Source organism: Desmodus rotundus, chromosome 9, assembly GCF_022682495.2.
Source record: "Desmodus rotundus isolate HL8 chromosome 9, HLdesRot8A.1, whole genome shotgun sequence".
Classification (NCBI taxonomy): Eukaryota; Metazoa; Chordata; class Mammalia; order Chiroptera; family Phyllostomidae; genus Desmodus; species Desmodus rotundus.
This window is the reverse complement of record NC_071395.1, coordinates 64,182,077-64,205,052: the sequence shown is the minus strand read 5'-3', so window position 1 is coordinate 64,205,052 and position 22,976 is coordinate 64,182,077. Positions and strand designations below refer to the sequence as shown.

Below are 22,976 nucleotides of genomic sequence, written 5' to 3'. Positions count from 1 at the left end.
AACCTATCAGATGCACAGTTCAAACCACTGGTAATCAGGAAGTTCACAGAATTGGTTGAATTTGGTCGCAAATTAGATGAATAAATGAAGGCTATGCTAAGAGAAACAAAGGAAAATGTACAGGGAACCAATAGCAAGGGGAAGGAAACTGTGACTCAAATCGATGGTGTGGACCAGAAGGAAGAAAGAAACATGCAACCAGAAAAGAATGAAGAAACAAGAATTCGGAAAAATGAGGAGAGGCTTAGGAACCTCCAGGACATCTTGAAACGTTCCAACATCCGAATTATAGGGGTGCCAGAAGGAGAAGAGGAAGAACAAAAAATTGAAAACTTATTTGAACAAATAATGAAGGAGAACTTCCCCAGTCTGGCAAAGGAAATAGACTTCCATGAAGTCCAGGAAGCTCAGAGAGTCCCAAAGAAGCTGGACCCAAGGAGGAACACACCAAGGCACATCATCATTACATTAGCCAAGATTAAGGAGAAGGAGAGAATCTTAGAAGCAGCAAGAGAAAAGGACACAGTTACCTTACAAAGGAGTTCCCATAAGACTGTCAGCTGATTTCTCAAAAGAGGCCTTACAGGCAAGAAGGGGCTGGCAAGAAGTATTTGAAGTCATGAAAGGCAAGGACCTACATCCAAGATTGCTCTATCCAGCAAAGCTATCATTTAGAATGGAAGGGCAGATAAAGTGCTTCCCAGATAAGGTCAAGTTAAAGGAGTTCATCATCACCAAGCCCTTATTATATGAAATGTTAAAGGGACTTATCTAAGAAAAAGAAGAAGATCAAAAAGTATAAACAGTAAAATGACAACAACCTCACAACTATCAACAAATGAACCTAAAAAAAGAAAAACGACGAAAACAAATGAGAAGCAAAGAACTAAAACAGGAACGGAATCAGAGAAATGGACATCACATGGAGGGTTTTCAGTGGGGAGGGGGAGGGGAGGAATGGGATGGAAGGTACAGGGAAGAAGAAGCATAATTGGTAGGCATAAAATAGACAGGGAGAGGTAAAAAATGGTATAGGAAATAGAGAACTCAAAGAACATATGTACAGCCCATGGACATGAACTAAGGGGGGGAATGCTGGAGGGTTGGGGGTACAGGCAGAGGAGGGACAAAAGGGGAAAATTGGGAAAACTGTAATAACATAATCAATAAAATATACTTTAAAAATAAATAAATAAAAATAAGATCAATGTGAGAGGGGGAAAGTGAGTCCACTGTTGGAGGGTGGGGGCACAGGGGGAAGATTATTCAGGACCTTGGGTGCCATTGTAAGTGTTTGGATTTTCCTCCCAATGAGACAGAAAGCCATTAGAGCATTGTAAGTGGTATGATTTAACCTAGGTTTTAGACGTATCGCTCAGTTATGTGAAGATTAGACTACAGAGAGGCAAGGACGGAGGAAGGTAGACTATTTAGGAGGCAGTTGCAATAATCCTGATAAATGATGTTCATGGCTTGGATCACATAGCAGCAATGGAAGTGGTGAGAAGTGCTGAGATAGGGTGGCATTTACAATACATATTCCAATATATTCCATTTATGGAGATGAAGAAAACTATGAAACATCTATGGAAGAAAAATTAAGACTGGCTTAGTTCCAGTTAAATTGAAGATGCCTATTAAGACATCTAAGTGGAGTGTCAAGAAGGTAGTTGGGTAAATGAATCTGGAGCTCAAGAGAGAGGACTGAAGATATATTGGTGGTATTTAAAGCTACAGGTTTGTTGTGATGGCCAAGTTAGAGAAGAGATGGCCAGGTTGGACAGAGATGACTAAGCTTTAGGGCACTACAGGGGCTGGATGTCAAGGAGAGCTGTGAGAAGTCGAGGGTGGTAAATGGTGACTTAAGATGCCGATAGGTGAGGTGAGAACTGAGAATGGACCACAGTGTTCAAGTGATGCGGGAGGTACAGCCAGTCATTCCACTCATGATTTTACTAAATATTTTTTCACAGTGAGATTTAGTTCTAAGTGTTTTTTACTGTAAGATTAACTATGAAAGTTTAGGGTAATTTTCATAAGTCAGTCATTTGTGATAGCAGCAAAACAGTTACCACTTAGGACTGGTTTGGATTTTTATTAGCGGTGGTATCATCTTGAAATATCTTTGTGAAAGCGTTATTTTGGCAATCTTGACAATTTTTGTGAAAGCGTTATTTTTCTTCACCTTCTGAGGAATTTCTCGTTTGCCCATTGATTCATTCACTTCTTACGCCAAAAACAGTTAATAAGTGCCGGTCCTATGCCGACCCTAGGCTTTCCTCGTCCTCACAGATTTAATTCAGGACGCAGGATTTCGCCTGTCAGGTGGCACTTGGCTTCAGCCTCCCGCAGTTGGATTTTTCCAGCCCTGTCCTTCCGCAGTGCTCAGCGCCCGCCCCAGAGGCCCGAAGTCCATCAGCAGTGCCCACGCCGGGAGGGCCTCAGGGCACTTTGGAGCGCTTTGAGGAGGGGGGTGCGGGCGGTATGCAGATGAGGGTGGGCGGGCCGCGCCAGGCCGGCCTTGTGAACCGAGGTGGGCGGGCGGTATGCAGATGAGGGGGCGGGGCCCGCCTGCGCGGCTCTGAACCGCTCAGCAGGCCGCCGCGGGGGACTCGAAGGCGCCCGGCCTTTTCTTTGACTGGAGCGGACTCGCCGGACGCAGCTGCCTCGCCAGCCGGAGCCGGCGTGAGCAGCCGCGCGTCGGACACCGTGTCTAAGGCCGGCCGGCCGGTAGCTGCCGAGTTGGCTGAGCATGGGCAACCATTCCGGGCGGCCTGAGGATCCCGAACCAGGTCTGTGCGGTGGGCCGGGGTCACGCCGCGCCCCCTCCCTGGCCAGGCGCCCTTCCCCCACCCGCTTCCCGGGCTGGCGGCAGCCTCGCGGCGTGCGGGCGCCGAGGGGGCGAGTGGAAAGGTGAAGTTCCCGGGATGTGAGTCTTGCCTTTGGAATGCGCTCATGGGGTTGTGAAATTACCTGTGCTGCTCCGTCACAAGGAAATGCCACTCATTATAATCACGTACCTGGAAGCCCTGAGTCCGACTGCACGCAGCGATGGGGGCGGGAAGGGGCGCGTAGGCCGGGCGTGGAGAGGGTCCAGCGGGGGGGCATCTTCTGTAAAGATTTTATGCTGGACTCCCACTTGGTCCTCTTGTCTGCCACCTGGAGAGGGGGTCTCGTAAACCGTGTGTAGGCAGTTCTTGCAGACTTTCTAGACATTTGCCACGGGAAGTGTGCCTTGGCGGTCGTTTTCTGGTTCATTGTCCGTTTTGCAGCGATTCATTTACATACCACACACTTTCTGCAGTCCCGCGGAAGGTGATAACCCGCCAGCAGACTGTTACTCATGGTCAGACCAAGGACTTGATTGCGACTGTTTCCTACTCGGAATAGCCTGTGCTTATTCTGGGATACCAAAAACTCCGGTTTATAAAATTTTTATTTTCTCAGAAATTAAGTGAGTTTGTTGGAGAGTCAGCTAGGCTCTGGTTTTCATCGTGGCTTCCAGCACAGATTTAGATGCTGATAACCACGGGGTCGCATTTAAAAACAAAACAGAACTTTTCTATACTGTCATGTGAAGCAAATGAGATTTCATTTAGCCTCAAAAATTGCATCTTGACTGACTGGGGAGAGATAGTCGACCTAATGCAGGAGTCCTGGGGTGGCAGGTGACAAGTCAGTGTTTTTTATGACAGAGCCAGAACTCTAAAAGTTTTTTTGAGGGAGTAAATTTTAAATTTGAATTGAATGAGGAAATGAGGTTCTGAGAAGTGGAGCAATTTGTCCAAGTGACTTACTCCTTGAACTCACCTCCCAGGGTCTCAGCTGTGGGTCTTGGCAAGGAGGCCAGGCAAGCATGGGCCATATCCCTGGGGCTGGGCTGAGCTGAGGCGGTGCCACCCTGGCAGTTGTGGTACACTGCCAGGTACACTGGACTGGTACAACACCAGGATCAGAAGTTTTGCCACAGGGGAATACTGTGAAGAAAAGTTTTTGAGATGGGGTGACTGCATGGATTACATAGGGGTTACTGCCTAAATTACACAGCAGTTACCCAAACTTCTTTGGGGAGAATAACCAATATTTGCAAAAGGATGCCTTTGTCATAAACTGCCCTGTGATACACTGTTAGGTGAGTGATATGTAACATTTTAAGAACAGCTTTCATTAGTAAACAACTGCCCAGGTATTGTGAAAACCCCTGTGTATTATTTCCTTTGTGTCAATATTGGGAAGAGACTGTCCCCCTTCTTTGAGCGTTTAAGAGTTACTTGGGTGCTTGTGTTCCAATTTCTAAGTGACTGTGCTTTTTTTTAACGCACTCTAATGGATAGGAGATGAAAAGGAGACTTTTATGTCAGTTACTTATTTTACTGCATTTTTCAAAGAGTGCATATCATCCCAGAATGCACTCCCAGAACTCAGTGATTTGCTACAAATAAGACTAGAAAATCTTAGGAAAGACTTTGAATGCTGGACTATTTGTTGGTTCAAAGTGTGAGTATAATTTTAATTGGTCTCTTAATGCTGTGATGAAATGCTATCAAATGCATCAGTGAGATCCTGAAAATTAGAGTTTTGGTAAGATTAATTTATCTTCAATCTGTTCTGCTGTGGGGGCTGTAATAAGGCAGTTGTGCATTGGACTAGAATCAGAAGTACTTCAGTGGGCCATCAGAGCAAGGGGCCCAAGGATTAGTAAAGGGAAAAGTAGAGGAAGGCTGGATGAGGCAAGAACAACACCCCAGTTTGATTTTTACAGTTTCTGTATTGTGTCAGTTTTGTTCTTTGACACACAAACCCTTAAACAGATTTAGAAATGAATGAGGTCTATTCGAGAGTAACACCTAAGAAAGACAAAAGGGGTGAGAGGCAGAGTTGTGCCAGGAAAGCTGTACCAGCGTGTGTCCAACCTGCAGCCCACAGGCTGTATGTGGCTCAGGATGGCTATGAATGCAACCCAACACAAAATTGTAAATTTACTTAAATCGTTATGAGACTTTTTTTGTGATTACATGTCTCGGTATATTTAATGTGTGGCCCAAGACAATTCTTCCGGTGTGGCCCAGAGGTGCCAAAAGGTTAGACACCCCTGCTCCATGATGCAATCCAACACTTAAGAAAGGAAGACGGGGAGGCAGCAGGTTTGGGCAGAGAGAGCCTCAGATAATGAGGCAGATCTGCGGAAATCTTGGCCCACTGATTAGGGAGTTTCAGAGCAGACTGCCACTTTGAGGAGTCCCAGATCTGGCAGAAATGGCCAGTCCTGGTCTTTTTGTTGTGGTCAGTCACTGCTGGCGGCTACCTGGAAAGAATGTGCCTTCAGCTCAAAAGCCAGATTGAGTCCTGGGATTCTGGTGGCTCTGGGATCCTGGGATCCAGCTGGAAGTGTTGGCTAATTGCAGTCCTTGCAGCTGAGTGCTAAGTTCTTTCTCCAGTAGAGATTCAAGTGACACACCTCATGGCTGGCTTCCACAGGACCTCAGTTTCTTGGGCAGGAATGGGGGTGGTCTATTTAAGGTGAAAATGAGGTAAAATCCCCATTTAAGGCCTCCCCTGTTGGCTTAAAAGAGTTGGAAGTGCCCAGTCTCTTCCATGCAGAAGCTCCTCCTTCCCTCTTGGATGCCTTCTGGTGGAAGCAGTAGATAGGCTCTCAGCTGCTTCCTCTTTTCTAGCCTTGGAATTAGCAGTGGGAACAGCAAGATTCCTCTCTGGTGGTATCTATGAACCTCTGAGTAAGGCCACTGTGACTTTATTGTGGTATTGCAGAATGGACAAGAGAAATCGGTCAAGCAAAAGACAAAAATTTGCGTGGTTGAGGGCAGCTGGAATCAGGACATGTTGATGAGCACATCTCTTACTTAGAAGGTCCCAGTGAACAGTCCTTCAATTTCCAACCAGGTCGTCCCATGTCTGCATTGTCAGAGAGGGCTGCTGGCTGTCGTCGTGCAGGTTGTGCACTGTTCAAAGGTCTCTGGGAGAAGGGGTGAGTGGGCCCAGCTGGGATTGTATCATTCCAGAGGAAGGGGTGCCATTTTGTACTTTTGCCTTTTTATAGTCACACAAAGGTGCCCAGTGTGCTAAAGAGGACTTAGCAGAAGATGGGCCTAGAAGGTTTTCCCCACTGTCACTGCGCGCTCCTCACTATTTGGTTTAAATTTCCATGTATGTGTTTAAACAGTGACTTTAAATGATATGAAACAAAAGTAAAAGCTTCTTCCCATACTCCCTCAGGTCCTATTCTGTATTAGTTATAATTAATGCTGTGGTCAAAGAGGAATCCCAAAAATAGGCACTAAAAGTTGATTTATTTCTCATGGCATAGTCTAGTGTGAGTTGGTGGCTATCTGGGTAGTTACAGGTATTAGAGTTTCAGGCTGGTGAACTGGTCTTCAATGCCTGGCTCCCAAGTTGCGCTGGATCTGCCAGCAGTCAGGAGAATAGAACAGGTCTGCGGAGGATCCTGCAGAAGGTGTTAGGAGCTTGGTCTAGACATTGTACAAACAGTTTCTACCCACATTCCACTGGCCTCCATGGACTTGTAGCCTCACCTGGATGCTAAGAACTGGAAGTTGTCTCTGGAGTACCAAGCAGAGGACAACATGGATGGATTCTGGTGAATGCCTCATCTCTTTCCAGACATGACTACTGTCAACCACATTTGTGTCAATATTTTATTACAAAAGTTTTAATCAGAAAAATTGAAAGACACATATAGTAAATAGCCACATACCCACCACTGAGATTCTGCAATTAATATTTTGCTGTATTTGCTTTATTCATATATCTATCCATCTATTTGTTCCTCTCTCCATCCATCAGTCCATTTTATTTTTTAGGTATTTCAAAGAAATAGTGGTTGTCTGGTAATTCTGTACTACATGCTGTATCTATACTTTTCTTGATTTATTGACTTTTGAGGCTGTCTACCAAGCCCTTACTCTGAAAGTTGAGGAATTAAGTGCATTTTTGCTACTATATTCCTCTCGCCACCCCCAGATTTTTGCAAGTCTTACTTAAATTTTCTAAATTTCTTCTTAGTATAGTAAAATGCTAATGATGCAGTACAGGTGATAGATATATAGTTGTTCACTGTAAAATTTTTTCAAGTTTACTGTATGAAATTTTTACTTTAAAAAACTTAAAAATTTTAAGGAAATCTATCACTTACTCCCTGTATTTCTTGACCAATCATTTTGCCTAGGTAAATGAGGAGATGATTTCCCTAAATTTCTTCTGCCTTTCCCCCCAGCATCATACACACCCTACCCCTAGTCTGCCTCTCAGCCTTTTACATGGCTAGAACATTTTGTTTTTAATGAGTATTATTAAATTTTCTGTGTGTTGTTTATAGGTTGATTTTAAAAATTGAAAAACAATCAGCATTTAAAATATTAGGATCCTATAGGTATTATTTACTGGAGAATCAGGTAGTGCATTGAGGTTTACAGAGAAGGAAATGTAATCTTACATTACATCTATGGCAGACTATTATTTTAAAGGAAAACTAGAAGGAGTAAGGAGATTGGGAAGGAGTTAGTACTAGTGTTATAATTATTTTCAAATTATCTTAACATGCTTTTAACCTATTATCTAGCATCTCGATTTTACAGATTGTTACAGAGGATTATTTTCTTCTTGAAGACAGAAAGCAAGGTGGTTAAGAGTTTGGGCTTTGGAGTCAGACTGCCTGTTCATAATCTCAGTTTTGTCACTTTGTATCTCTGAGACTTTGGGCAAGTGATTTAAGTGCTTTGAGACTCAGCTTAATCTAGAAAAGGGGGTGTTATATAACATACCTCCTAGGAGTGCTGTGGTGATTCATAGGCTAAAAGGTAAAGGGTCAGGACAGGCTTACACTTGGAAATCTGTCTGTGTTACTATTCTCAGCCTTTCCTCTAACTTCATGTCTTAGTTTGGACTTGGCTGCCTTTTGGTCCTATCTCACTTTCAGGTTAGCACACTGCTTTGTGGATCCCTTTTCCCTTTTTTCTATATTTCCTTTGTTTTGGCTGTAGTGTTTCCAATGATTCTATATGTCACCAAACTTTTATATATTCTATCATCTCTATATTCACCTTTTTCTTCCAGTTTTCATTTTTAAATGAATTTTAAAATTTTTATTAACTGTACTTTCTATTTCTAAAATATTTTTTGTCTTCTGTTATTTCTTATTCACAGAAGTTTGGGGGTAAGTTAAGGGGGAGAGATGTAGAGTTGTCTGGAGGACTCGAGCAGTTGAGTTAGTGGCTTCTGTTGTCTGTTAGTTTCAGATTTCAAGAATTCATCTTAGAGTATCAACTGAGAGGAGAGTATAGTATGCGCTTTTCTCATACGTATTTTGTTCCATAGAATTTCAAGTAGAGCTAATGTTCTGAGAGACATACTTTGGAAAATATGCCCTTTGGAACATCTGGCCAAGATGAAGGTGTAGGTAGACACATCGTGCCTCCTCCTTACACAACCAAAAGAAAGACAACAACAAATTTAAAAACAAGAAAGAACCAGGACTGACAGAAAATCGAACTGTATGGTATGGAAGTCCGACAACCAAGGAGTTAAAGAAGAAATATTCATCCAGACCAGTAGGAGGGACAGAGACAGGCAGCTGGACAGAGAGGACTTGTGTCAAGGCAGCGGCTGGTGGACCCAGCGAGGAGGCGGCTGACAGACCCGGCAGTCCCACGTTCATGTGCAGATAAACCGGGAGGAACAACTGGGGAGCAAGACAGACCACACAACCCAGAGTTCCAGCACAGGGAAATAAAGCCTCAAACCTCTTATTGAAAACACCTGTGGGGGTTGAGGCGGCAGTGGGAGAAACTCCCAGCCTCACAGGAGAGTTCACTGGAGAGACCCACAGGGTCCTAGAACGTACACAAACCCACCCCCCTGAGAATCAGCTCCAGAAGTGTCCAATTTGATTGTGGGTAGTGGGTGAAGTGACTGAAAACCAGCAGAGAGCAGAGCAAGCAGGGCTGTTCTCTCTCAGACCCCTCCCCAACATACAGTGTCACAACACAGTGAAGACATGGTTTGCCCCGCCCTGGTGAACACCTAAGGCTCCACCCCTTACTACCTAACAGGCATGCTGAGATTAAAAAAAAATGGCCGAAATGAAAGAACAGATCAAAGCTCCAGGAAAAATACAACTAAGGGACAAAGAGATAGCCAACCTATCAGATGCCCAGTTCAAAACACTGGTTATCAGGATGCTCCAGGAACTCACTGGGTTACTTCAACAGCATAAAAAAGACCCAGGCAGCAATGAAGGTTGCATTATGTGAAATAAAGAAAAATCTACAGAGAACCAACAGTGATAGGAAAGGAAACCAGTACTCAAATTAACAGTTTGGAGCAGAGGGAAGAAAGAAACATTCAACCAGAACAGAATGAAGAAACAAGAATTCAAAAAAATGAGGAGAGTCTTAGGAACCTCCAGGACATCTTTAAACATTCCAACATCTGAATCATAGGGGTACCAGAAGGAAAAGAGGAAGACCAAGAAATTGAAAATTTATTTGAACAAATAATGGAGGAGAACTTTCCCAGTCTGGAGAAGGAAACAGACTTCCAGGAAGTCCAGGAAGCTCAGAGAATCCCAAAGAAGTTGGATCCAAGGAAGTACATACCAAGGCACATCATACTTAAGTTACCCAAGAGTAAAGATAAGGAGAGAATCTTAAAAGCAGCAAGAGAAAAGGAGACAGTTACCTACAAAGGAGTGCCCATAAGACTGTCAGCTGATTTCTCAAAAGAATCCTTGCAGGCAAAAGGGGTTGGAATGAAAGGCAAGGACCTACATCCAAGATTACTCCATCCCACAAAGCTATTGTTTAGAATGGAAGGGCAGATAAAGTGCTTCTCAGATAAGGTCAAGTTAAAGGAGTTCATCATCACCACGCCCTTATTACATGAAATGTGAAAGGGACTTGCCCAAGAAAAAGGTAAAAAATATGAACAGTGAAATAACAACAAACAGCTATGAACAACTGAACCTAAAAGAACAAAAACAAAAGCAAACTAAGCAAACAACTAGAACAGGAATAGAATCATAGAAATGGAGATCACATGGAGGGTTATTAGTGAGGGAGCTGGAGAGGGAGAGAAGGGGAAAAGGTTCAGAGAATAAGTAGCATAAATGGTAGGTAGAAAATAGACGGGGAGGTTAAGAGTAGTATAGGAAATGGAGAAGCCAAAGAACTAATATGTATGACCCATGGATGTGAACTAAACAGGGGGAGGGGGGAATGCAGGTGGGAGGGGGGGTGCAGGGCGGAGTGGAATTAAGGGGGGAAAATGGGACAACTGTAATAGCATAATCAATAAAATATATTTTTTAAATAAGAAAATATGCCCTTTAAGGTTTAATATATGTGCGTATGTATACATAGGTGATCTGTGATAACACATAGTAAAAAAAGATAAGAATATCGGATATATCTGTTACTGTAATACATGTGATTGAGTAAAGTTTCCATTAAAAAAAAGGAGCCCCTCCTCTAGATTAAGACAGAAAACAATATATATGCTGCAAGAAAGTATGATCAGGTGATACTTGATTTAATAAATGGTCAAAGTTGTGACTAATAAAAGACTAGTTCTTTAGACTTTCCCACTTAACATTTTGTTATTCTATTTATGTGTCCAGTAAAATTTAATTATCGCTAATGAAGGAGATCTTTGATTAATATTCAGTCCCATTTATAAACTTAGTTAATAAGTTTTAAATATTTTAAATTGTTCTTTAAAAGTCTGATTGAGCTTTGCGCAGTGGCAGTATCATAGCCAATGAGGTTTATCTGAGGCGCGATTATTGCTAATTGAAAAGTCTGATTGACAAACAGTTCCAGTTTAGGCCTTTTAAATTTCATAATTCTTAAAAACATAATGATTCTTAAGGGCTCTCATATATTCCAAAACACACATGCTCTCTTTCTAAAATGCAGGTATTTCTTAATACATAATACTTATTTCACTCTTTTAAATATTTCTCTACTTGATCTAAATCTTTTTAGGATTAAAAGGTATTTACACAAGTATTTTAATAAATAATATTGGGATTTCATTCTATATAATTTTGAGGGTGGCCCTCTCAGTTTGCTGAGGTTTTTGGCAGGGATGAGGATAGGATTCTTACTTCGGACTCCCAATATCAGCTGGAGCCCTGTGTGCTATGATTGGGGCATATTCTGAACATACTTGCTTTGGGCAGTAAAGAGATAACCTGTGTGTGATGAATTTTCTCAGCGGTTACCTGAGGGCATCTATATTTTGCCCTCATCCTGATTCACAGCTTCCCTATAGAATTCTAGGTTCAAAATAACCATGATCTCTCTATAACATTGACTTCTAAACTTGAAGGAGGTGGTCACGATGCCCACCTCCTTCGATTCAAATTATATTTTATTTAATTCTTGTAGCTTCTACAAGGAGCTTGAAACCTCTGTTTAAATATCATGTAGAGTTTGCACTTCTTTGGTACTTAAAATATGTAAATATTTTCCCACCTAACTCTAAAGGCCTTTGACTTGATAGATCATTACCTGCTTTTCTTAAACTTTCTGTCTCTTAAGGTGGTATCTTTCTGGATAGTAACACAAATGCATTTTAATAGTGGCTGTCTCTCATGGCTTTGTCTGACTTAATGGTCATTCTGCTGAAACAATGGTATCAGTTAAAGACACGCACACACCACAAAGGACCTTGTATCAGGCAGGGCCTCCTATATTGAAATGAGTGGAAAAACTAACAGGTTAAATGAGAGAATTCAACAGTTTGTCTCACATAAACAATTTTTCTAGATTGTTCAAACATTGATCTGCTATAGACCAGAAAGAAAACCTCATTATAATACGTTAAGGGAAATATACTAGTCATTTTCTGATCATAATGCAATGAAATTGTGGATAATAAAAGTTGAAACTTTAAAAACTTTATCCATTTGGAAATTTTGACCCATATAGGAACTTAAAACTATAGTTATAGACTAATAATTAGAATAATAATTTTGAAGTAATTCATAAAGTTACAGATAATAACCAAATTCATCCCTCTGAAAGCTTTTATCAAAAAAGAAAGAATGAAAATAAATGAAGTAATTATTATACACAGAAAATTAGAAAATAAACAGTAAAAGAAGTCTGGGAAACAGGAGTGAGTTTTCTAAAGGGACAGATTAATGCGAAGTAAATTGTGACTTGTCTGTTTTACTTCCTCTCACCCTCATCACCCAGCACCTCACATGACACAGGGTTGCAGATGTATGTTGAATGAATGAATGAATATATGAATAAACAAAAAAGAAACAAAACTCTAGAATTTAAAAATCTAAGAGTAGCCCTGGCTGATGTGGCTCAGTGGATTGAGCACCAGCCTGCAAACCAGATAGTCACTGGTTCGATTCCCAGTCAGGGCACACGCCTGGGTTGCGGACCTGGTCTCCGGTTGGAGGCATGTGAGAGGCAATCACACATTAACGTTTCTCTCCTTCTCTTTCTCCCTCCCTCCCACCCTTTCTAAAACATAAGTTAAAAATATCTTTTAAAAAATCTGAGAATAAGTTCTTTCTTAAAACTTTGAAGTAGATAAGCTAGTTAGGCTAATTTTAAAAAATAACAAAAAATATCCGTAACTAGAAATGTAAGCATGTATATAATCAGAGATGTTGAGATATTTTTTAAAGCACAAAAAATAGAAAACTGATAAAATTGAAATTTTCTAGGAAAATGAAACTTCAAAAATCAATTCATGAAGAAATGAAACACTTGGGTAGAAAAATAATCTGTCATTCAAATAGGTTTTCAATTTCTTGCTCTCTCCCTTCTCTCCTGGTACCTCTATGATGTGACTGTTGGTAGGTTTGATGTTGTCTCAGAGGCCCTTTAAACTGTCTTCATGTTTTAGATTCTTTTTTCTTTCTGTTGTTCTGATTGGGTGTTTTCTGCTCCCTTATCTTCCAAACTGCTAATTTGATCCTCTGCTTCATCCAATCTGTTGATTCCCGGTAATGTAGTCTTCATTTCCATTATTGTATTCTTTATTTCTGACTGTTTTTTTCTGGTTTCTATGTCCTTTATGCTGCCAAAATTCTCACTAAGTTCCTTGAGCAACCTTATAATCATTGTTTTGAACTCTCTAATTGGTAGTTTGCTTGCCTCCATTTCATTTAGCTCTTTTTTTCTAGATATTTCTCCTGTTCTTTCATTTGGAGACATATTTCTTTGTCTCCTCATTTTGGTTGCCTTCCTGTGTTTGTTTCTATGTATTAGATAGAGCAGCTACCTCTCCCGTCTTGGAAGAGTGGCCTTGTGTAGTGAGTGTCCTGTGGGGCCCAGTGGTACAATCTCCCTGGTCACCTGACCCAGGTGCTCCAGTGGTGTCCTTTGTGTGGGTTGTGTGTGCCTTCCTGTTGTAGTTGAGCCTTGATTGCTGTGTTATATTTTTAAACTTTTGAACTTGCTAACTCAGAAGTGTTTTGGGGATGGAGAAGACTGAGATGTCACCTGTTGAGTGTGTTGCCCAAAATGTGCCTTAGTTATGAGGTGTCTAGTCTGTTGAAATCTGTTTTGCATTTTAAAAATGTTTATATATGGCCTCAGTCAGATGAGACGGGCTATGTTGTAGTGCCCTAGAAGGAGCATGAAAACATGGAGCACACTGAAGATCTCAGCATGATGAAAGCACCTTGATGAGTCATTCCTCCAACCACGACCAGCCAGTTGGTGCATCTTTACCCTTGCCACGCCCCTTCATGAAATGTCCTTTCCCCAGTTTGTCTGCCACCTCCCCACTCAGCCATCAAGGCCTTGAGCATCCTTCTTCTCCAGCTGAGCAAGAACTTGAGATTCCTTGTAAACCTTACTATCTCCCTGGCTCCTAATACTCTGCAAAGGCCCTAGCTGAGAAGACATTTATTGCATTGATGGCTGCTCTCCCTTGTATTTCCAGGAAATTTTTGAATTCTTAGCAGAATAGGCTTGACATTTTAAAATTAAAATGGTTGGCCGAATATTTAAAATTGAGATTTAAAAAAATCATTTAATGTTACGAACTTCAGCAGAGCTGCTCTCACTGTTTTTCTATATTCCATGTCACTGCAAGTACAACCCCTGTATCATGGACTATCCTGGACCAACGACTGCCCTGGGGGCGGGCACAGGGAACGTGCAGGCCACTCACTGTCACCCTGCACCCCTGTCTGAGAGGCTGGACACAGCCCACCACCCCCATCTTCCTCTACTCTCTCATAGCCCATATCTACTTGTAAATACTCACTTACCATTATCCTCCACCTCTGTTATTCAGAAAAATTAGGCTTCTCTTCTTGACTCTTTATCCTCCCCTCATTTCCAGCTACTTGTTTCAAATTGAACCTAACTATGGATAAATGGTAAAGATTAGGGGTTATGATAAAACTGGAAAAGTAGTCATTAATTTTGACCTGAAACTATATCCAATAAAGAACTAGTGCCAACAACCCCCAAAGCCCTTGAAAATCCCCTTTGTTTTGTCTGCCAAAGAATTCATCTCCTTCCTCTAACTAGTCTTGCTTTTCACTCTAGCAACAGTAGCCAAATTAAAAATAAAATCTTGGAAGGTTAAATTATCAGCAGTCTAACGTTCTGATTTATTAACAGATAAACAAAGAGCCTATTCATAGTGATCATAGAACTATTATGAAAATTACGTATATAGTTTTATTTTGGTCTCTTCTGCTTTCCTTTCAATCTGATTACATTAGCCAAAGTAATGGAATCATAGCTTGCACATCGGACCGAAGATGTGGTAAAGTCTGCAGGTTAACAAAGAGGGGTGGTCTGGAGGAAGGTCTGTGTGTATGCACCTCACAACTTCCCTGTCATCCTAACGGCTGTGGCATTCTGCTTTTGTACTTTGTGCCTTGGAAGGGATTTTCAATCAGTAATTGCGATTAAGAAGGAAGCATGAAAATCAAGAGATAACACTAGTTGGATCAGTGATTACATGCTAATGTAAACTGTACATTAAGATGATCTCCTCTTTATAATAAATTCTGGTATCTAGAGCCTTCTGTTGGCCATTTCAGATACAAAATACTTCTGAAAATATCATAAACATCCCCATTTTGTTTTACTCCTTCCCCATCACTCAGGTCATCACTGTCAAGGTCAATTCTGTTACCAGCCTTGACTCCAGGGGTTCCCTCGGGGCTTCTTGATAGCTGTGGTCAGTCCATGCTGGGGTCATTTGCTTGGCAGCGTTCTGGACTTCCTTTCCCATCACCTGTTGCCTCTAATCTGTTCCCCGTATGCCTGGAAACCAGTCACTAAAGCTGCCAGAACTGTGTATAAGTCAGAAGTGATTCTTCTCATAATAAAATGGTGTGAAGTTTAGGACACAGACATTTTTAGCTTCTCTGGAGACCTCTTGTTCCTGGTTGACAGTATCTCAGGGAGCTGAATGGCTGGTCCCCAGCTTTAGCGCTCCCTTGAGATGCTCAGGCCTCCTCTGTGTCCCAGGACCCACATCACACTCCCCCTCCTTGCCCTTTGCAGGGGTGTTCCCCTCAGCTGACTTCTCTGCAGCTTGACCATAAGACTCATCTTGTCCAGGATAGTCCCAGTTAATATCCATTGGGGGTCAGTTTACCCTTATTATTTTTAATCTTAAAAGTGCTGCCATTTGAAAGATAAATTATACTTTCATTCTACTCATCCTTTCAGGCCTCCTCAGCTCAGCTGTTACCTCCCCAGGTCGACCTTTTCCCCACCTGGTAGGCATCCCTTTCTCTCCCAGGCGGCAAGATCCTTTGTTTGCTGGGGCTGTTGAATCAGCCCCTGGGCTTGGTTGGGCTGAGTCAGGGTTGGTGAAAAGTAGAGGAATTTAGGTTTCTTTCGGCAGGAGGACCCAGGCAGGCCAGAGGGGAGGCTGTGGGGGAAGCGAGATGAAGCGAGGAGGAAAATGGGAAGAGGAAAGGTGGGAAAGGGCTGTGGGCCTGGGCTCCAGGAGTGTTTGCCGATGTGATTGTGTCCTTTACCCCTTGAAAAGTTTTAATCTACTCGACCCCCAAAGGCTGTAAGAGTCAGACTTGAGTCCTTTAGGAATGAGACGGTGTATGTAATTAAGGGACTGAAGCATAGGGAGACTTCTGGTCAGGCTTAATCATAAATGGGTTATAAGAAATAAGCAGACTCTGTTTCCCCTAGGTGACAGGTTGGAATATTAGACAAGACTGTGGATTCAGAGACAGAGACTCGAGGTTCATTTCTCCCATCTGGCCTTGATGTGTTTTCATGGTGGCAGAAGGACTTGAGCTGTGTCTATGATGTCCCTTCCACTGGTCAGAAGTGTATGATTCTGTCATATGCTTTGGAGGGGCCAGACTAGAAAGTATTTTGAATTTCTACAGATGACTTCCCCCCCCCCAGCTGTAGGACAGAAAACTTCCAAATAAGGATACAGAAGCTATTCTGAGAAACAAAGGGAAACAATAACTAAAATACAAGTCTAGCCTTTGCCCTGGCATGAAAAGAATGCAGACTGTTAACTGACCTAAAGGTTTCTGTTTTAGTTCATATTTAGGTGATATGGTCAGCTTTGACCATTATTTCCAAAGAAGTTACTCTTCAGCCTTTTAAGACATTTGTGTAATATTAAGATGTTACCGTATATTATCCTCGAGAGTGCTATCCCAGGAGCAGTGCTTAGAAGCTAAATTTAGAAAAATTAATGTAGGCTCGCAAATGATTATGGTAGACATTCAGTAAACACTCCTATCTGAGGCCGTCACAAACACGGCTAGGTCACCTCCCAACAGTTTAGCCATCTAAACATAAAGGAATGGCTCCCTAAGTTTGGTTATTTGATTCATGGATGGCTGTATGCAGACTGCTATCCAGACTGTAATTGTCAGGATTCTATCGCATGTTGAGAGATGTTTGATACAGAGGAGAACGGACAAAGCTGAATGTAAAACTGTGTGTATACTGATTAAATGTTTGTAGAAGAATAGTACAGAGGGTACAAAGGACACAGATTGGTAAGCCTTGTTTGTATTATGGGTTTCTTACAGTTTTTGAGTAAGCATTTTTTATATTGGTTTTTAGAGAGAGAGAGAAACAAGGATTTGTTCCTCCACCCATTCTTGGGTTCATTGGTTGATTTTTGTCTGTGCCCTGACTGGGGATTGAACCTGCAACCTTGGCATATAGAGATGATGCTCTAACCAAATGAGCTACCTGGCCAGGGCCTGAGTAGGCATGTTTTGACAAAGCCTGAGCTCTCATGGGTTGTATTTCCTACCACTCCCTTTGATTCTTTACTTTGCCTTTCACAGGCATTTATATACCTATCTGGCTTATAGGCAGTTGAATTTTTGACCTCCAACTTAGAAAAAAATAAGATTCATTAAGACTAAATTACAATAAATACTATTTTAAGGTTAGTTAAAATAATTAAATTAACATACTACACATATGTGTTTAGGTTATAACAGATTGCCCTGGTTGCTTCCCAGGGACATGGGCCTTGATACGGAGATTTGTGTGCAGAAAACTCACGGTGGATGCCCGTGGACACAGTACCTATGAAGGGTGAAGGCAGTGGCAGGAGGCCGAAGGAAAGTGCAGTACGATGCAGTCACTCAATCTGTGTCTCAGTCTGTGCCAAGGGGAGCTGGAGCTAGGATGGTCCTGCACAGTTGTCCCAGCTTGAGGCCGGGGGTCAGACCTTTGTTCCTTCCCCCCATCAGCCATGGGAAGGCTTCAGTGGAAAATCTGTTACCTTGCTTTTCCGAGCAGTCTTTCATTTTCTTTATGAATGTTACTCTGAAGAGGGCATTCTGATATCCTGAAAGCAAATAAACACCCATTTTCTTCCTTAAAAAGTTCATTCTCAGGGAGTTGACTCTGAGGCTGACCACATGTCCTGCACCTGACTGGCTGACTCAGGAGGTCAGCACCCAGGCCTGACTCATTCTCCATTCTGTGCTGCCCTCCTGCCAGAGCCCGTTTCCCCAGGACCTCGTAGCCACCCACCTCCTTTGTGCCTCTGGCGAGGCAGGGGAGGCTAGGCCACTGCTTGCCCTGCAGCGTGGAGGGTGAGACTTAAGGCCTTGTGATGTTATGATGTATGAGAAGTATTTCCCCTGTTCCTGGCACAGAGCTCATAAATCCCATGGAATTTCTGAGGGATAGGGGTAAGAGGAACGTCTTTTATTACTCATAATAAGTCTCTTTCAACCATATTTGAGTTTGTACTCTCAGAGAATAGGGGCTGGTGGCCAGAGGAACCAACCAAGTGATTAGAGGATTGGAACCTGCAGCCCCATTTCTGACTTCTGGGGGAAGGAGAGGGGGTTTGCATGTTGAGTTTGACAACCAGTGGCCAATGGCTTAATCAATCATGCCTACATGATGTCACCTTCATAAAAATCCCTAACAGTGGGATTTGGAGAGCTTTCCGAGTGCCAAGCACATCAGGGTGCCAGGAGGGCAGCACACCGGAGAGGGTGTGGAAGCTCTGTGCTAACCCCTTACTTGCCCTGTGCATCTCTTCCCTTCTGGCTGTTCTGAGTTGTTTCCTTCACCTGTAATCTAGTAAGTAAACTCTTTCCAGAGTTCTGTGAGTCATTACAACAAGTTATCAAACCTGAGGCAGAGGTTGTGGGAACACCTATTTTATAGCTGGTGTGTTGGAGGGACAGTTGTCCACCTGGGACTTGTGACTAGCACCTGACGTGGGGCAGTCTTGTGGGCCTGAGTCCGTACCCTGTGTTAACAGGGTAGTGGGGAGCATCAGAATTGGATGGTAGGACACCCAGTTGGTGTCCAGAGAATTGGAGAATTGGTCAGTGTGGGGGGGAAGCCACACATTTGGTGTCAGAAGTTGGTGTGAATACAGTGGAGAAGCAGTTTCTCTTTCAGGCCTCTCAAAGGTCTTGATCTTCTCGCGTTCTTCTGTTCAGTGGTGGCAGGAGAGCCCTGGCTAGCTGCCACCGAAGTGCTCCTTCCAGGGTGAAGTCTCCTATGGGACTTGTTCACTGTGGGTGCAGCCCCTCTGGGTTGGAGCCCTATGGAGAGGACGGTGGAGTCCCCAGACAGGACCTAGGCATTCTGGGGTTCCTGTCTCTCAGCCCATCACCAAATTGTCAGAGCCCCTCACCTCCAGCCTCTGACTGGAGTCAGCCTGGTGTGTGGAGTGCAAGCCTTTGGTCGTGAGTCCAGGTGAGAACCCCTCTTCATTAACTCTGCCTGGTAGTTGGTGATGGAAGTCTTTAAACCCTTTCTTTGCTTCATGTTAAGTTTCTCCCATTGCTTTCTTCTTGCTATCTTCTTGCTTCCCTATCAGACTTATATTGGATCTTTTTGTTCTTTTTCCATGTTTCTGAATTTTTTAAAAATGAGAACAAAAAACATTGTATTCATCACATTACCCTTTTTCTCAGAGTTCTGAGTATATTTCCTTAGTTGGTAGTCGTCTTCACTGACTGGATTTTTCGTAGTGTTCATATTGCTGGTATTTTGCACGTGAAAGCAATCTTTTCTGATGCCAAGTTTCCCCTTTGAAGATGTTTTCCTTTCCAATTTTATTGAAAATATGGGTGGGAGACTTTCTAGAGAGCTGGTTAACACACTGGCCCAATGTGGGAGTGCAGGGCTGCTGCCAAACTGTGGTCACCCGCCTCTCTCCTGGCAGCATTCCCGACCCAAGAGGAGACCGTGGGTGCTCTGCCCAGGTACTGAGGGGCCTCTTGGCCCTGCCCAGCTCAGGTCCTCATGCCGGGAGCATTCGCTGGGCCTCAGCAGGGGAGGGGTGGGAGCCTGTCCTGGATGCACACGAAGGGTAGGCTCCAGGCAGCATTCCACACCCTTCCAACTTCCCGTTCTGCATAATGCCGCACAATTTGAGTCCAGGTGTGAATCAGCTGACACAGAAAACAGAATCACACGGAACATGGCACATGGAATACAGCATGTTCCTGTAAAAGTTTGGCCTGGTTTAAGCCATATTCAGTCCCCTTGTGTAAATGTGCAAATTCCTGCAAGTCTGTCAGTGTTTAATCCTTTTCTGCTGGAGCTAGAACTCCTGCATCTTATCCCAATTTCCCTGTTTACTAGCTGTGGGATTGTGAGCTGGTTTCTGATTGCCTGGCTTCGTTTCCCTCCTCTGTGAAGTGGGGATAACAGCACTTCCTTAAAGAGGCTCTCAGAACAATGCCTGGAAGGTAATGTGTGAAAAAATGTTAATGAACGTTAACTAGTAAATTAACAATAACTATTAACTCCTTTTTATTCCTCCTCTTGACTCTCATTTTCCTACTTCTTTTCAGTTATTTTCATTGAGGTAGTGACCCACAATCCACCTCCCCACACCCCCTACCTCTGCCCCATGCCTGCCCCAAGTTGTTCTTGGTATAGTCAGGGAATTTATTATTTTCTTAATGCCGCTGTAACAAATTACCACTAACTTACTGGCTTAAAAACAACACAAAGTTATTTTCTTTCAGTTCTAGAGGTTAAAATCAGGGTGTTGGCAGGGCTACATTCCTTCTGGGGACTTCAGGGTAAATCTGGGTTTTTCTTTTCTTTTCTTTTTCCAACTTCTAAAGGCCACCATCGTTTCCGTTCCTTCTGTCTTCACAATTTCTCTCTCCAGACTCTGGTTCTATCATCAAGTCTTCTTTTTCTTTCTTTCCTTTCCTTTTTTTTTTTTTAAGGTTTTATACATTTCTTCAGAAGGTGATTCAACTACAGAGTGAAGCATTTTTATTGTTATGAAATATAATGTTTTCAAATCTTTTTCCCTACAATTCTCGTTATTACAATTTTTTATAACCCTAAAGAGATGTTCTTATCTGAAGTTTTTCAAGCATTTAGGTATTTTGGATGATGCCTGGTGTGAGCAGCAACAAAGGCTGTATGAAATAGTAGTCGTGGTCGTACACAACCCTTCTATAAACTAAACACACCAAGGATTTTCTTTTCTGTACAGGCAACTATGAAGTTATCAGACAGTAACTGTCCATCTGAGAAAAACTGGTCAGCTGGTCATCTTTTCCTTGATCGATTAGTATGTCCAGCTGAGACACTGGATGGGCCTTTTACAAGATAGGTAGAATCATAGCCTTCCATTTACTTTCATCTGTTCCCTAATATCCACTAAAGGCTTTTTTTGCCCCAAGGACAGAGCACCAGGTTACAAATTGGAGCAAATGCTGACACATAAAATTTTCTAGAATGCTTTAAAGCAAAAGTCAGAGCTCCATGGTCTCCCATGGAGTGGCCAAAATAGACATCTTTTGGGACACCCCTGGAAAATTAGCATTTATGAGTTGGAGAACCTTCTTTGTTACATAAGAGTATGTTTTCTAGTTAGTTTACCAAGGATCTTCAGTGGCATCCACGTAAAACCCAGCAGCAGTGCGAAAGTTCTGGTTCTCACTTTTTTTTTTTTTTAACTATCATAGTTTTGAAATTGATTGACTGTTTTTGAGAGAGAGAGACATTGATTTGTTGTTTCATTTAATTATGCATTCATTGATAGATTCTTGTAGGTGCTCTAACTGGGGATTGAATTTACAACCTGGGCATATTGGGATGATGCTCTAACCAACTGAGCTACCTGGCCAGGGCTCATCTTTAACATGCAGCCACGAGGGTGGCATCTGGAGTAATGACAAGGCCATGTTCTGAGGCAGCCTGATGATGACCAGAAAAACTCTGGTTTATCAGAGTTGCTATAAAACTCTGTTCTGTCCCATCAAACCAGACAGCCAGTGTAGTGCTGGGCATTTTGCAGTTCCTGCCATTGGTGGTCAGCAGTAGAACATTTCATTTTGCAGTTCAGGTCAATGCTGTCATGTTCAGAAACTTTCTGCTGACCACAAAGCATGTGCTGCTGGACATCTGTTTCAGTGCCATTCATTCTTTTCCTGTCCAGCTACAACTTGCTCTTTTGTCTGCCCCAAAGGGTAATGATCCTCTAGCCCAGGCAGGGAGAGAGAAGCAGCAGTTGGAACCAGAAGGCAGGGCCTCAACATTCATGTCTCACTTCTCTGTCTTTGACCCTCCTCCCTCCCTCATATAAGACCCTTGTGATTACATTGAGCCCACCAGATAATCCAAAATAATCTCCTCAGTTCAAGATCTTCAGTTTGCCATGTAATTTATTTAGAGGTTCTACGGATTGGGATTTGGATGTCTTCAGGAGGCATTGTTCAGTCTACTACAGGGAGGAGGATATGTAATAAACTTTACTATGGCACACTCACTCCACAGAGATGCCCTGGCTGGAGCCATGGGGAACTCACGCGAAGAGCAGTGTTGCTTCCTGTGGAATTGGGAAAGGCTACCCAGGAGGGGGACATTCAAGTCTTGAAGGATAAAGGGCCGTTGATGGGGTGGAAGGGTTTCAGGCAGAGGAAACAGTACTTGCCAAAATAAGGGGTTGTGAAAGAATCCAGCAGTTTTGGGAACCTTTAGATCTTTGATGATGCCAGAAATTAAGGAGGGATGGCAGGCAAAGAAACGGGTAGTTTAAGGCAGAATGTGCCGTGATGGGTTTGGAATGTGTTCTGTGAAGAGAAGGGAACTAGCTAGTGGAGCTGTTTTGATGTTTTGTGTTTTTTTTAATATAAATGTTTTGTCTGATTATGTTAGTAATACATGTTAGTTTTATAGAAAATTAAGAAACCAAAGAAATGTATTGAATACTTGGGAAGTAAAAATCACTCAGAAATAATAACTCTTGACATCTCTGTGTGCTGTGGTCACACATCCTTTCACACAGTTAAATCATACAGTGTGTTCAGATTCATGTCTTGACTTTTTTATTTAACAGTGTATTAAAATATTTCTTCATGTCATGAAAATATTCTCAAATATTCTTAACATGTTCATAATATTCTATTATGTATAGTACCATAATTTATTTAAGCCTTCTGTTGTTGGATCCAATGTTTTTCTCTATTTTAAATAATTCCAATGCATAAATCT

At 42.5% G+C, this 22,976-nt stretch overlaps 1 protein-coding gene and 2 pseudogenes across 4 annotated transcripts in view; 2 read left to right on the top strand and 1 right to left on the bottom strand.

Annotated features, from left to right (window-relative positions):
• The window catches only part of SPECC1 (sperm antigen with calponin homology and coiled-coil domains 1), a 261,258-nt gene that overhangs the window by 76,621 nt on the left and 161,661 nt on the right, over window positions 1-22,976 (top strand). The gene's annotated exons all lie outside the window — the stretch shown is intronic.
• On the top strand, window positions 10,763-10,893 carry LOC112308969 (U4 spliceosomal RNA; annotated as a pseudogene).
• Window positions 20,847-21,902, bottom strand: LOC112308667 (S-formylglutathione hydrolase pseudogene; annotated as a pseudogene).